Consider the following 11,911-nt stretch of genomic DNA (forward strand, 5'->3'; position numbering starts at 1 on the left):
TTCCTGAGCCTTCCACACCAAATAAGTGGACGCTCCCAGTCCGAGCTCCCCATGTTCACAACCACAAACCAGCCACCGGGCATCAGCTTCAGAAACAAAGACTGCAGCGAGCAGAGCCAAGTTCCCTCCCACCAGCCAGGCCCTGCAGCCGTAACAGATCCCACCACAGCCAGCAGGCAGAGCTTCATAACCAGGGACCTGACGACAGCCCTGGCCGCCACCCCAACCCCTGACCCAACCGTGGGAGGGGGGCAGGGACCTGGGCCACCTCCTTTTCTGTCTTTTTTTTTTTTTTTTTTTAAATAAAAACTGTTCTCCCAATGGTCCTGCTGGCATAAACTGTAAAACATCTCTCCCGTTCTCTTCTGGAATCCTGCAGTCACTCGAGGACAAACTTCAAAAATAAAATTGTCATCATAAAGAAATCAACCGAGCATAATAATAAACAACATGTTTAACATTTATTACTCTGTGTTCTGACAAACTAAAATGTGAAAACATGCCAAAATTTGGCTTTCATAAAACAATTTCTCATCAAGTTCTTTCCTTTGACAGAATGCCTCTGTTTCCATTCCTAGCTGGTGAGATCTGCTTCAAACATGGTAGCATTTCCAGAAATGGGTCTTGGGTTTGAGACTTGCATGATCCCCAAAGCATCTCTCTGGCTCCATTAGATTTCCTCTGATTGACAATATTCTCTCCTAGTGACAATATTCTGGCTTTCCTAGTCAACAGTAGTGAGCAGTCGGGTCACACAGGGACAGGGTGGGTGTCACCATCATTCAGAAACAGGAGACCTTACAAGGCAGCCAGTCACGGGCACCAGAACCCCGCTTTTTTTTCTCACTGTGGCAAAATACAGACCATGTAACATTCACCTGCTTAACCATATTTAAAAGTACAGTTTGGTGGTATTAAGTACCTTCACGTTGTTGTACAATCATCACCCCATTCATTTCTAGAACTCATTTCATCTTGCAAAACCGAAACTCTGTCCCCACTAAATAAGAATGCCCCACTCCTCCGTCCCCCAGCCCTTGGCAATCTCCATTCCATTTTCTGCCTCTATGAACTTGACTTCTGTAGATGCCTCATATAACTGGATTCGTTCTGCATTGTCTTTTTGTAACTGGCTTATTTCACTTAGTATAACATCCTCCAGGTTCACCGTGTTGTAGCATGTGTTGTAATTTCGCCCCTTTTTAAGGCTGAATAATATTCTGTTCTGAAAGCCCTAACATTACACAGAGCACAGACCCATATTCTGACATGAGAACACCCCAGATCTGCTCTTAGGACATCCATACATGCACCAAAATGCACCCTTGTCCCCTCCAGTCTCTGTGCACATATGAGGACCACCCTCCTGGACCTGTGAGATCCTCAGTTACACCCACAGATAAATGCAGTCACCCTACAGCCTCCATCTGCAGCTCTCACCTGGGCATGCCCCCACGTACACCCCCCATCAGAAGGAGTTGTGGGAGATATTGCAGATTCTTGGGGACATCATAGCTGGAAGATCCAGGGACCCATCTCAGCCCTGGGTCGAGGTGGGGGGATTTTGGCACTTGAACTCCTCCGCTGTCCCTGTCTCTAGGTCCCCTCCACAGGGTAAAGAAAAGGGTTGCTCAGCACTTGGGAAGGCCCCACATCTCCCCACCCAAGCTTAGCTTCCGTGACCCCAAAGGGAGCTGAGGACTTGATCGGGGGGAACCCCAATCAGCCCAGGTCTCACAGAGATTCGAGCCCAGATCCAATCTGCCTGCCAAGCCCCACCCCCCTCTCCTCCGGACGGGGCAGAACTGGAAAAACAGGACCTTCTATGCCCAGGAGCATGAAGGGGGACCCAGGGGTGGCCTCTGGCCTGGGACGTGTTCCCTGTGCACATCCCGAGCACCTACCTGAGCACTACTAGCGTGGTGCTCTGCTCCCCTGAAGATCTCAAACTTTGGAATGGGAGTGTCATTCCATCTTCCTCCAGCTGCCCCTCAGGGGGACCAAGCTCAAAGAAAGCTTTGCGAACAGTAATACAACACAGTACCTCCTCATCTAACAAACGTCTCAACGCTTATGCCTTGACTAATTCTCGAAATCCTTCCCTCTCAAATCACTGTTAATTTTTTTCAGATGATAATGGTGTTGTGGTTAGAGAATATCCTCATTCTTAGAAATGCACACGGAAGTATTTAGGGATGATGCCTGGAACTTATTTTCAAACTTACAGCAAAAAATACATAGCTCTAGAGATGTATCTACACAGACAGATAAAGTAAGCGTGTGACGTGGTTACGTGTCAGCTCTAGGAGGGGCTCTGAGAGTGTTCCTTGTTCTTCCTTCAACTCTTCTGTATGTTTAGATATTTTCATCATACAAATTTGGGAGGAAAAGCCCCTCGCCCTCATCATGCCTGTCCTTTGATTACCCCCTCTCCCTCTGCACGCTGTCATCATGAAGTGACCAGGAATTCCAAGAGGATTTGTCAATGGTAGGACGTGGAAAGAATGTTCTGCCGGGTACACAGGCAGGAATATGCAACTTCCTTCCTCCCAGCAGAGGCGTCGTGTGGCTCAGCCCCGAGCTGCTGAAGGAGCTCTTTAGGACGGGAGCATGAAGCTGCTCCAGGGTGGCTTCCCCACCACACGCCATCCCCAGGGACCTAGAGAGAAACAGGAGGGCTGTCCCCAGACACTGAACAAGAAGGTCTGTCCCCAGCCCTCTCTCTTCAGGGCCTAGCTGTGCTCTGCGGTGTCCCAAACAGCGGTGAAATGTGTGGCACAGAATCCATTGCTCATCAGAACCAGAAACTGGCTGGGTGAGGTGGCTTATGCCAGTAATCCCAGCACTTTAGGAGGCCGAGAAGGGTGGATCACTGGAGGTCAGGAGTTCGAGACCAGCCTGACCAATATGGTAAAACCCCGTCTCTACTAAAAACACAAAAATTAGCCAGGTGTGGTGGCATGTGCCTGTAGTCCCAGCTACTCAGGAGACTGAGGCAGGAGAATCACGTGAACACAGGAGGCAGAGGTTGCAGTGAGCCAAAACCATGACACTATACTCCAGCCTGGGTGAGAGAGCGAGACTCTTTCTCAAAAGAAAAAAAAAAAAAAAAGAACCAGAAACCCTTCCATGAATGCAGGACCATACCTCTTTCACTCTTGCTGTCTCCCCAGCACCACCCATGGCCTGACACACAGTGGGCACTCGGAGTAAATGAAAGCTTACAGCCAATGTTCTCTCTTTTACAAGTTAGAACAAATTTCAGGTCATTCCTCATAGCCTGCCAACTTTAGAGATAAGAGGTGAACAGCCTGCAGTGAGTGGGACCGCGGCCACCCCTGCCGCCTGACCTGGGCGGCTGCAGCTGGGGATGAGCGAGCCGTAGCCGTGAGGAGGCTGAGGAGCCTGGCGGAAAAGCCTCAGGAGTTGGAGGCTGGGATGAGAGCAGGCCAGAGCCAGGGTGTTCTGGAGCTGCCTTTGACCCTAGGACAACTTCCAAGTGAGGACCCTGGGACTGGGACCAGGCAGCCTCTCCCTGGCCGTTCAATGTCTGCCGGCCAGGAAGGAGGGACTCCCCGGACCAGGAGGAAGCACCGGAGAGGGTGTTTGTTTTAACCATCGGAGATCAAAGACAAGTCCTACCGGGCTTGTGGTCCTCCTGGGGTAGCCAGGCCCTTTCCTCTCCTCCTGCCCCAGAGTGGCTAACTCCACACCCCCTCTTCCTTCCAGAGCTGCTGCTCAGGACAGCCAGGGCTCAGGGAGACCTCTGGACACTGCATCCTTCCAGGGCAAAGAGAATGAGGTAGGGATAGGTGTCCAGAGACCTTAGAGCTGAGGCCTTGCTGACTTTATGGCTGTGACCTCACAGAGAGCCCAGTCATGGGTAAGAGAAATGAGAGAGGGATGGTACAGCTAGAAAACTGCCACGTCCAGGGGGTCAGCTAAGGCTCCCCCACCTTCAGGAAGGCCAGTGGTTGAGAGCAGGACCCAGGGATGACAGATTCGGTCCGATTTTGCCTCTGATCAGTGAGCCACCTAGTTCTCGGAGCCTCTGTTTGCTCTTCTGGAAAAGGGGCACACGGGTGCTACTGCCATGAATAGCATTTGTCAAATACTTGGCTCAGAGCCTGACGCAGAGTGAGTGCTCCGTGAGCAGCCAGCGTTCTTGTCATCAGTGTTGTTAGCCTGTGTGCCCTCATGATGTGAGGGACCTCCTGGCTGCTGCGATTTGCTGAGATGCATTTAAGGTTTTGCTTCTACGGGGGGACCAGCAGAACCTGCGTGACGGGCAAGTGGGTCTGGATATCAAGCCCTGCAAAGTGACCTGGGCCAGTGACACCCCCACAGGGCCTGCCATCTCCCTGCCCCACGCGCCCGGGTGCCCCAGGAGGTGGGCTGGTCTCTTTCGCCCAAGGACAGAGGCCGGCGACTTTGTCCCTGCAAGAGCAAAACCACCACAGGGTTCAAAGGAAAAGAGGAAAACCCAGTAACTCGTCCCAGACGGTCTGTCCGCTTTATCAAAGCTGATTTCAGGGAGCAAAGTTCCCACCAGGAGAGGCCACAGCCTCATTAGAGAGTTCTGGGAATGATGAAAAGCCAGGCCGCCGTGCACATCCCTGAGACAATTAGGCCTTGTCCCTCTGCCTTCAAAGGCAATCTCACTGTCTCCGCGCGTGTGTGCGCACGTGAGAGGGTATGACAGTATCTCCGTGTGTCTCTCTTCTTCCTCTTAGTATTTCTTTTTGGCTCTCCCTGTCTTTTTCTGTTCTCTGTCTTTTCCATCTATCCTTTAACCCCTCTCGGTACCCAGGCACTCTGCATGTTTGAGATGATCCCTCTTCTGCCCACTGGGTACCTAGATGTCTAGATGTCCTAGACCAGACAAAACCTGCCCCAGGGGACCTCTCCTTCATGTCCTCAGAGGAGGCCCCAGACACTGCCCCCCGCCACCAGACACCCAGCTTAGCCAGAAGATGGGAATGGTGCAATCACTTCCACGGATTCCTTCCTCTGAACTCTAATTCTCCCTATCATGAGGACAGAATGCAAACTATTCCCCCACAGCAAACTCTGGTTTCCGGATGCCTCTGCGGGATGCAGCAGGGTCTGAGCGGAGATTCTTCTTCAAATCCCGACTAGCAGCCTCCCCCCACCCCCAACCCTATGGAATGTTTCTTACCCACGGCAGGAGTTATAAGCAAGGCAGTAACACATTCCTCCACACCCCGGACGCTGCCAGAGCCTTAGGTTGAGAGGCGTTCTACTGTCCAGAGACACAGACCCATTTCGGGGATGCTACCCCAAACCGATCCACGCCCCAAATGCACGCAACGCAGGCCCGCCCAGGACTGCCCATGCTGCCAGCACCCTGGCCCCTGGCACCATGAAACGTTCCTAGAACAGACAACACCATGTGTGAGATGCAGATTCTCAGATCAGGCAATTATTGGAGGGGATCGGCCTGTTCCTTTAAGTGAGAAGGCAAATTCTACATACTTGTTTTTGTCATAACACCAGAGGAAGCGGGCGCAATATTTTCGAAATTAGAAACAGCCTTGGGTCTCTGCCCCTCGCTGATGGTACTCAGGTATTAATCCATTAAGGCAATCAAAAGAGCTTAAATAAAAGTCTGAAGCCTGCAATATACATGTCAATGAACAAGCGGTAAAACTTCCTGAAAAGGTGATTTCAAAGCCATATTGCCCACGCTTGGCAAATTGCATATTTAATTATTTTGTCAGTCCCTTTTTCTCCTCTAATCTTTGGAGAAAATGCCTTTGACCATGCGAAACCAGTTAGGATAATTAAGGTACGATGGAATTAGGTGTCGGCTGATTTCTCAGAAAGATGCCATCCTCTAACCTGGTATGAGATGTGTGCAGGCCCCAGCAGGCAGACGGCATTGTAATGTCTCCCCTTCTATAGAAAGATCAAAGGTCTTTTGCCCCTTTCAAGATGTTTGTAGAATTTGTTTCCCAATTATCCCACATTTGCGCGCTGGGACATCCTAGTTAACTCTTTGATGGCACCTCTGGAATTGGGCAGTAATTGACATCAAGCCGCACCTCCCGGCTCCAGGCTGCGGGCTGAGATTTCGATCTTGGGTCTGTGTTCAGAGAGGGAAGAGGATGAACACGAGATATAAATGGGGTGCAGGTTTAGGTTTTTCGTCCCTTTGGTTCCAGCCCCACTCTGCACTCAGTGACTGGGACTCCCCTCATCGGTTCAGACTTGGTGAGCACTGGGAAACTCCTCCCGCTCTGATTCTGGTGTCAACTGGGCCTCAGATTTGGCCTTTGCAAAATTTTACCATTTTAAAGGCAAAGCCTGAATGCCTTTGAAGACCATTCTGGAAAGCAAATATATTGAATACATGATTTTCCCACAGAAGAATGTTTCTCCTGGTCCGGGAAGATGTTTAAAAAAAAAAAAAAGAGCCATCAAATATTTGGGAAAAGTAAGAAAAAGTGGTCAAGATTTGAAGTTCTAGTTATGGCATTTTTTTTAAAGCCCATCCATCTGCACACTGATAGTTATGGCATTTTGAAACTAAATGGGATTAGAATAGCACACCGAGGTAGAAGGTCAAATGTTAAAATATTTTAAAGAAAATCTCATATAAAGACTTTTTCTAGTGTGTATTTTATTTACTTTTCATGTTTCCTTTTTTCATGTTCTGTTGATCTTTCTTGACTCTGCAAATATTTTTTCCTGATTGCTTCGTTCAAACAATTTGTCTTCAACATCTTTGTTTTAGCTTAAGAAAGAGTTGCAAAGAGAGAAAGAAAGAAAAAGAAAAGGCTACTGAATCTCTTTATAGGCAAATACAATGACTTCCTTGGAAATAATTTTTTGAAAAAGCTCTCAACAATTTGAAAAATGAAATACCACTGATCCAGGGAACCATATTGCCAAGGCTACTCCAGGAAATTTCTCTGATATTTTGTCTTATTCTGTCCATTTTAACCCTTAAAAATTCACCTGTGTCTTACACGTTTTAAATTGAGGCGATGAGGCCCCAGAGGCATCCGAAGGAAAAGTTTCCCTTATAATGACTCCTGTTTTCCGTATTCTTCCAAGAGAAACCGGAGATCACAGAGGCTGCCTGCCGGCACTGCTACGTTCTCTGCAAACAGCAAACTCGAAAATGCCGTATTTCCCCGATAAATAATTCCTATTCTAAGGGATTCCACCCCCCATTCCAAGTCCCATCCAAAAATATATATTGAAAGAAAACAAAATCACAAGGAAACACATTTTCTACTCTTTGCAGCAGAAAAGGGCTGGTAACGGCTTTTTGGTGTCTGCATAAGCTGAGAGCAAGTGGCTCTAACCTGGGTTTCTGCGGCCAGAGAAGGGGCCTGGAAGGTTCTCCCTGTGAGGAGATGGGGCAGCCCTACTGGGATGCTGCGTAGGATTGCCAGATTTAGCAAATAAAAATACAGGACATCCCATTAAATTTGAATTTCCAATGAACCAGGAATACATATATATATTTTATATATATATATATATATATATTTTTTTTTTTTTTTTTTTCTGAGACGGAATCTCACTCTGTTGCCTAGGCTGGAGTACAGTGGCATGATCATGGCTCACTGCAACCTCCTGGGGTCAAGCGATTCTCCTGCCTCAGGCTCCCAAATAGCTGGGATTACAGGCACCCGCTAACACACCTAATTTTTGTATTTTTAGTAGAGACAGGGTTTCACCATTTTGACCAGGCTGATCTCGAACTCCTGACCTCAGGTAATCCCCCTGCCTCGGCCTCTCAAAGTTCTGGGATCACAGGTGTGAACCACCACGCCCAACCAGGAATAATTATTTTTTTTAAGCATAAGTATGTCCCAAAGGTTGTGTGGGACATACTTATACTAAAAACTTATTCCTGGTTCATATGAAATTCACCTGCCCTGGTGTATGCTATCTGGCAACCCTAGCCTTGGGTTCCAAACAAGGTCCAGCAGGCTGAACAGGGACATCCCAGTTTTCCCACCTCAAAGCAAAATTGAGTCCATGAAGAAAAGAGTGCTTTGTGCTGGGCTGGGAACAATGCTTGCCTGGCCACACGAGCTTGCTGTGTGACAAACTCGTCCCATCTCCTCTCTGAACCCCAGTTTTCCCATCTGTGAATTGGGGGTTGGGTGAGATCTGAGGACTGCAGGAGGAGGGAAGGAAGCATCCCAGCTCTGGCAGCCCCGAGCAAGTCTTTCTGGGTCTCACCGACTCCTCTCTGTGCAAGTCTCCCAGATTACTGACCCCGTCCCTGCTTTATGATAAAGAAGCTCAGGATCCAAGGGAGGAGTGCCTGGCTGGGTCACCCAACAAGCACGCAGACAAAAACACTCAGAAATTTCAGTTGGATTTTTTTGTTAAGCACCAAACTGTTCACTGCAGGGAGAATCGGGACTTTGCAGGTTTCCTTGATGTTTGCTTTACAGTTTACTACTGTGTGTTTTGATGACCTGGGGTAGAGGATAAATTTTTAGGAACTTTGGCCATTCAAAGTCGGGACTTGTGGGCCTGGCTCTCCCCAGCCAGCTTGGGTCCAGGCCTCTGAGATGTGGGGTTTCCCAGACCTCTCACTTCCTGCATTGAGCTTGGGGAAATGGCCTCAGAGGCTCCTATGAGACCTCAGACTGCCGGCCCTACTGGGGTGGCCTAGCCCCTGCTCCACATGGCAGGGCTGGGCGGGCACAGGGGTTTACTAATTCAGATCGTGTTCTCAGAGGAGAATACCACTTCTCAAGGGAGTGTCCCCGTTCCCGCTGCACACAAACCACATCCCTGCCCCAGGTGCTGGTATTGCCCTCCTAGCCAAAACTCAGTTAGGGGCTGCCATCCTGTTTCTTACAGCTCCTCAGAGGATGGTTCTCCTACTGTCCCAGCCCCAACCCCTCCTTCAGCCGGTTCTTCTTCCTATCCTCCTCGACTCCCTCCTGCTGCAGGAGGAATCTTTTTGGTCCTGCTGGGCCTCCAGGGAGACAGGGAACAGCTGGTCAGCATCTGGTGCTCTCCATTAGCCAGGGCCCCTGCCCCCTGGGCCTTCCGCTCCCCGGGCAGAATAATCCTGCTTCCTCTAACCTTTCGGCTGGGTCCCGTGCTCCGGGGCTTTCATCATGTCCTTCATACCTCTGAAGCCACTCCAGGCTCCCTGGCCCTCCTGTGGCTTCTGTTGGGCCCGGCCAGGCGGGCCAGCCAGGGCGGGGGCAGAGGGCGAATGACCCTCTCCCCTCCCAGCCCAGAGAAGCGGGGGGTGCGGGCAGCCATGTCTGGGGAAGGAGGCAGATGTCACAGCTGTGCCAGGTTCCTCCTACTGCAGGGTGAGCCTGAGCTCGTCTTCTGGAAAATGCGGACTGATACCCCTTCTCCAAGGTTTGATAAGAGGATGCCATGTGGTGGTATGGGTAGAGCCCCCTGCCTCTGTTCCAGGCCACCCTGAACTTCTCTTCCCCCATTGGATGACCTTGGATAAATGACCTCACTTCTCAAACCTCAGCTTTTTCACCTGTAAAGGGGTAGTTAGGAAGATTCTAGAGATAAGGTCCTAATGAGCCTGGCCCTGACCCACAGCAAGAGCTGTGCGGGGCTCGTATTTTCAGCGACATTATCGCTGTTTTATTATTAGTCATCCCAGGCCAGGAATGTGCACGCCCAGGGGCTCAGCTGTCCGGCTTTGCTCGACCCTAGAGTCCTGGATTCTGAGCCTGTTGGTTTCCGCTGCAGCCTGCTCCTACCTAGGGAAGGAGGGGCCTGTAAACACGGCCGAGTTAGCTCTTCCTCCTCAACACTTCCAAAATCCATTTGGGGATCTCCTCTTTCCAGAAGCTTCCGAGGCCCCAGTTAGATGTCTCTGCCAGCCACAGGGGCACAGGAGGGCTAAATCCAGTGGCCCTCTCCCTTCTCTCCCTAGCTTGGGTTCCTTTGTGCCACTCCATGAGCAGAGTGTGTGTGCCCCAAGCCGACATGAGCACCTACAGATGAGGCCTGGTGGGCTGAACCATCCACACTCAGCATTTAGACTTGAATGAAAACCAAGCTCACAGAAGCTCCAGCCACTATCCTGGCCTCAGGTCACGTCCCTCAGAGACCCACCACTGTGAAGGTGTCCCAGAAATGCCAGTTGTCTTTTGTCCAAAGATAGCATAAGCTGTCTTTGATTTAGAAGGGATCATCCCATCCCAGCACCCGGTTCTCAGAGGCACCTCATTCTGGAAAGAGCTGCAGAGGCCATCTTGTTGGTCTCCTGCTACTGACCTGGGCCGTCTCCCATCCTCCTCCCCGCAGGCCTCTGTGAACCCCCAGACCCCAAGTCTTGCTCTGCAGCTCACGGGGCTAGGAATGGGCCCTTGGTGGCATCCACGACTCCCCCCTGCCACAAAGCACATCTGCACAGACACCCAGCACGCACCTCACGATTCACTTGGTGATAAAAATTGGAAAGAATCCCAAAGAGAGAGATTTCCATTAAATGCAAACTTCTAATTATTCCTTTAGTCATCTTTTTTCTAGTGACTGAGCTACAATGTATTTTCCTAGCAATTGTTTTTAACATCTCAAAAACTGCCCTTAAGATATGCAAAACACACGCACTTAAGAGAGGCAAGTTCCCTTTTCCCTCTATCTCAGTTATTAAGAAAATAGGAAGTTAAATTTGTTCATAATCACATGTCCGCAGCAGATCATAACAGGGGTCACGACTCCAAAATGAACAAGGAAAGAAAACTAAGAAATAAAAAAGAGAACGCCTTGGCGTGTTTGCGATTCCTGCCAGGGTGTGTAGGTTTAACGGTGGGATTTTCCTGGCATCAAACAGCAGTGAGCCCCAGGCTCCCCACAAGGAGTTCAGAGTCGGACCTTACCTGCGGGCGTCCCGAGGCGCAGGCCGGGCTCAGGAGCTGACCGTGCCAGGGCTGGACCACAGAAGGTGAAGGCGCGGTGCATGGAGGCCCTTTGTGGACAGGTGCATGGGCCCATCTCTCTCCGAGGCGCTACCTGCGGTTTACTGGACGTTTATTAGAAGCTCACACAATATCATGAAGCACCTGCAGGCAATAAAATCCCTTACATGTGTGAGGCCTTGAGGAAATTAACGGCTCCTCCCTGGGGATGCATATTTTGTGAAGATGTTTATTGCAGATGAAGCGCTCCCGGGGCGGGACATTAACAAGTTGTAGAGTGATAAAAGGATTTTTATCCTTTCTCAGTGACAGAAGTAGGAAGAAGGCTTTAACGGAATCTATAAAAGACCTACTTCCTAATGAATTTTCTTAACTCTTTATTAATGGGGCTGGCTGTGTGGAGTCGGGGTCCGTGGTGTGCTGCCCCGTTGGACAAGGTGGGGATGGAGCGGGAGAAGGGGCGCGGGGCCCGTGCTGGATCTAGAGCCCATGAGAGGGCTCCGAGTGAGAATCCCAGGCCCGGAAGTCCATCCGTGAGTCTGCTCCAGTGATAAAGGCACTGCCCCTGGAAACTCATTTGGAGGGCCCTCGGGGTGATGGAGTGAGTCAGGCCAAAAGGCAGGTTCCGAGCCCCACTTTTTAACCCCCTGTGTCCTGCTCCAGCCTGCAGGCCATTACTGAGATGAAAGCCGGGAGAATGCCTTTGGACCACGACTGCGGAATCTAATTGAATTATATGAACGCAGTTAAACGTCTGCTTCAGAGAGGCAGGGCTCACTTTCAAGATTGGATGCCTCAGGAGTTAATGGGCTATTTGAACAATATAGGCCGAGAGCCGAACACAGGTGGGCTGTGTTAATAACTTTATTTAGACTTGCTTTTTTTTTCCCTTTGAGGCGCACAAGCCTTCCATTAATGCATTCATTAGAGTTTATGGGCAGGCTCTGGTTTTCTCCTAATGACACTGTCCAGACCCGGCTCCCAGCTAATTGAGGCCAGCTGCCCGGCTG

General features: G+C 50.1%; 1 long non-coding RNA gene across 2 annotated transcripts; it reads right to left on the reverse strand.

Moving 5' to 3' along the window:
* Nucleotides 1-436: 436 nt before the first annotated feature.
* On the reverse strand, nt 437-3,861 carry LOC134759760 (uncharacterized). 2 transcript variants are annotated; one of them, XR_010136476.1, is made up of 2 exons: nt 3,643-3,861; nt 437-846 (listed from the first exon to the last, which is right to left on the reverse strand). It is a non-coding gene; the product is annotated as an uncharacterized LOC134759760 (long non-coding RNA). The 2 variants fall into 2 exon arrangements; XR_010136477.1 differs by lacking the exon at nt 3,643-3,861 and adding an exon at nt 1,441-2,387.
* Between the last annotated feature and the right edge of the window lie 8,050 nt (nt 3,862-11,911).

This window comes from Pongo abelii, chromosome 13, assembly GCF_028885655.2.
Source record: "Pongo abelii isolate AG06213 chromosome 13, NHGRI_mPonAbe1-v2.0_pri, whole genome shotgun sequence".
NCBI lineage: Eukaryota > Metazoa > Chordata > Mammalia > Primates > Hominidae > Pongo > Pongo abelii.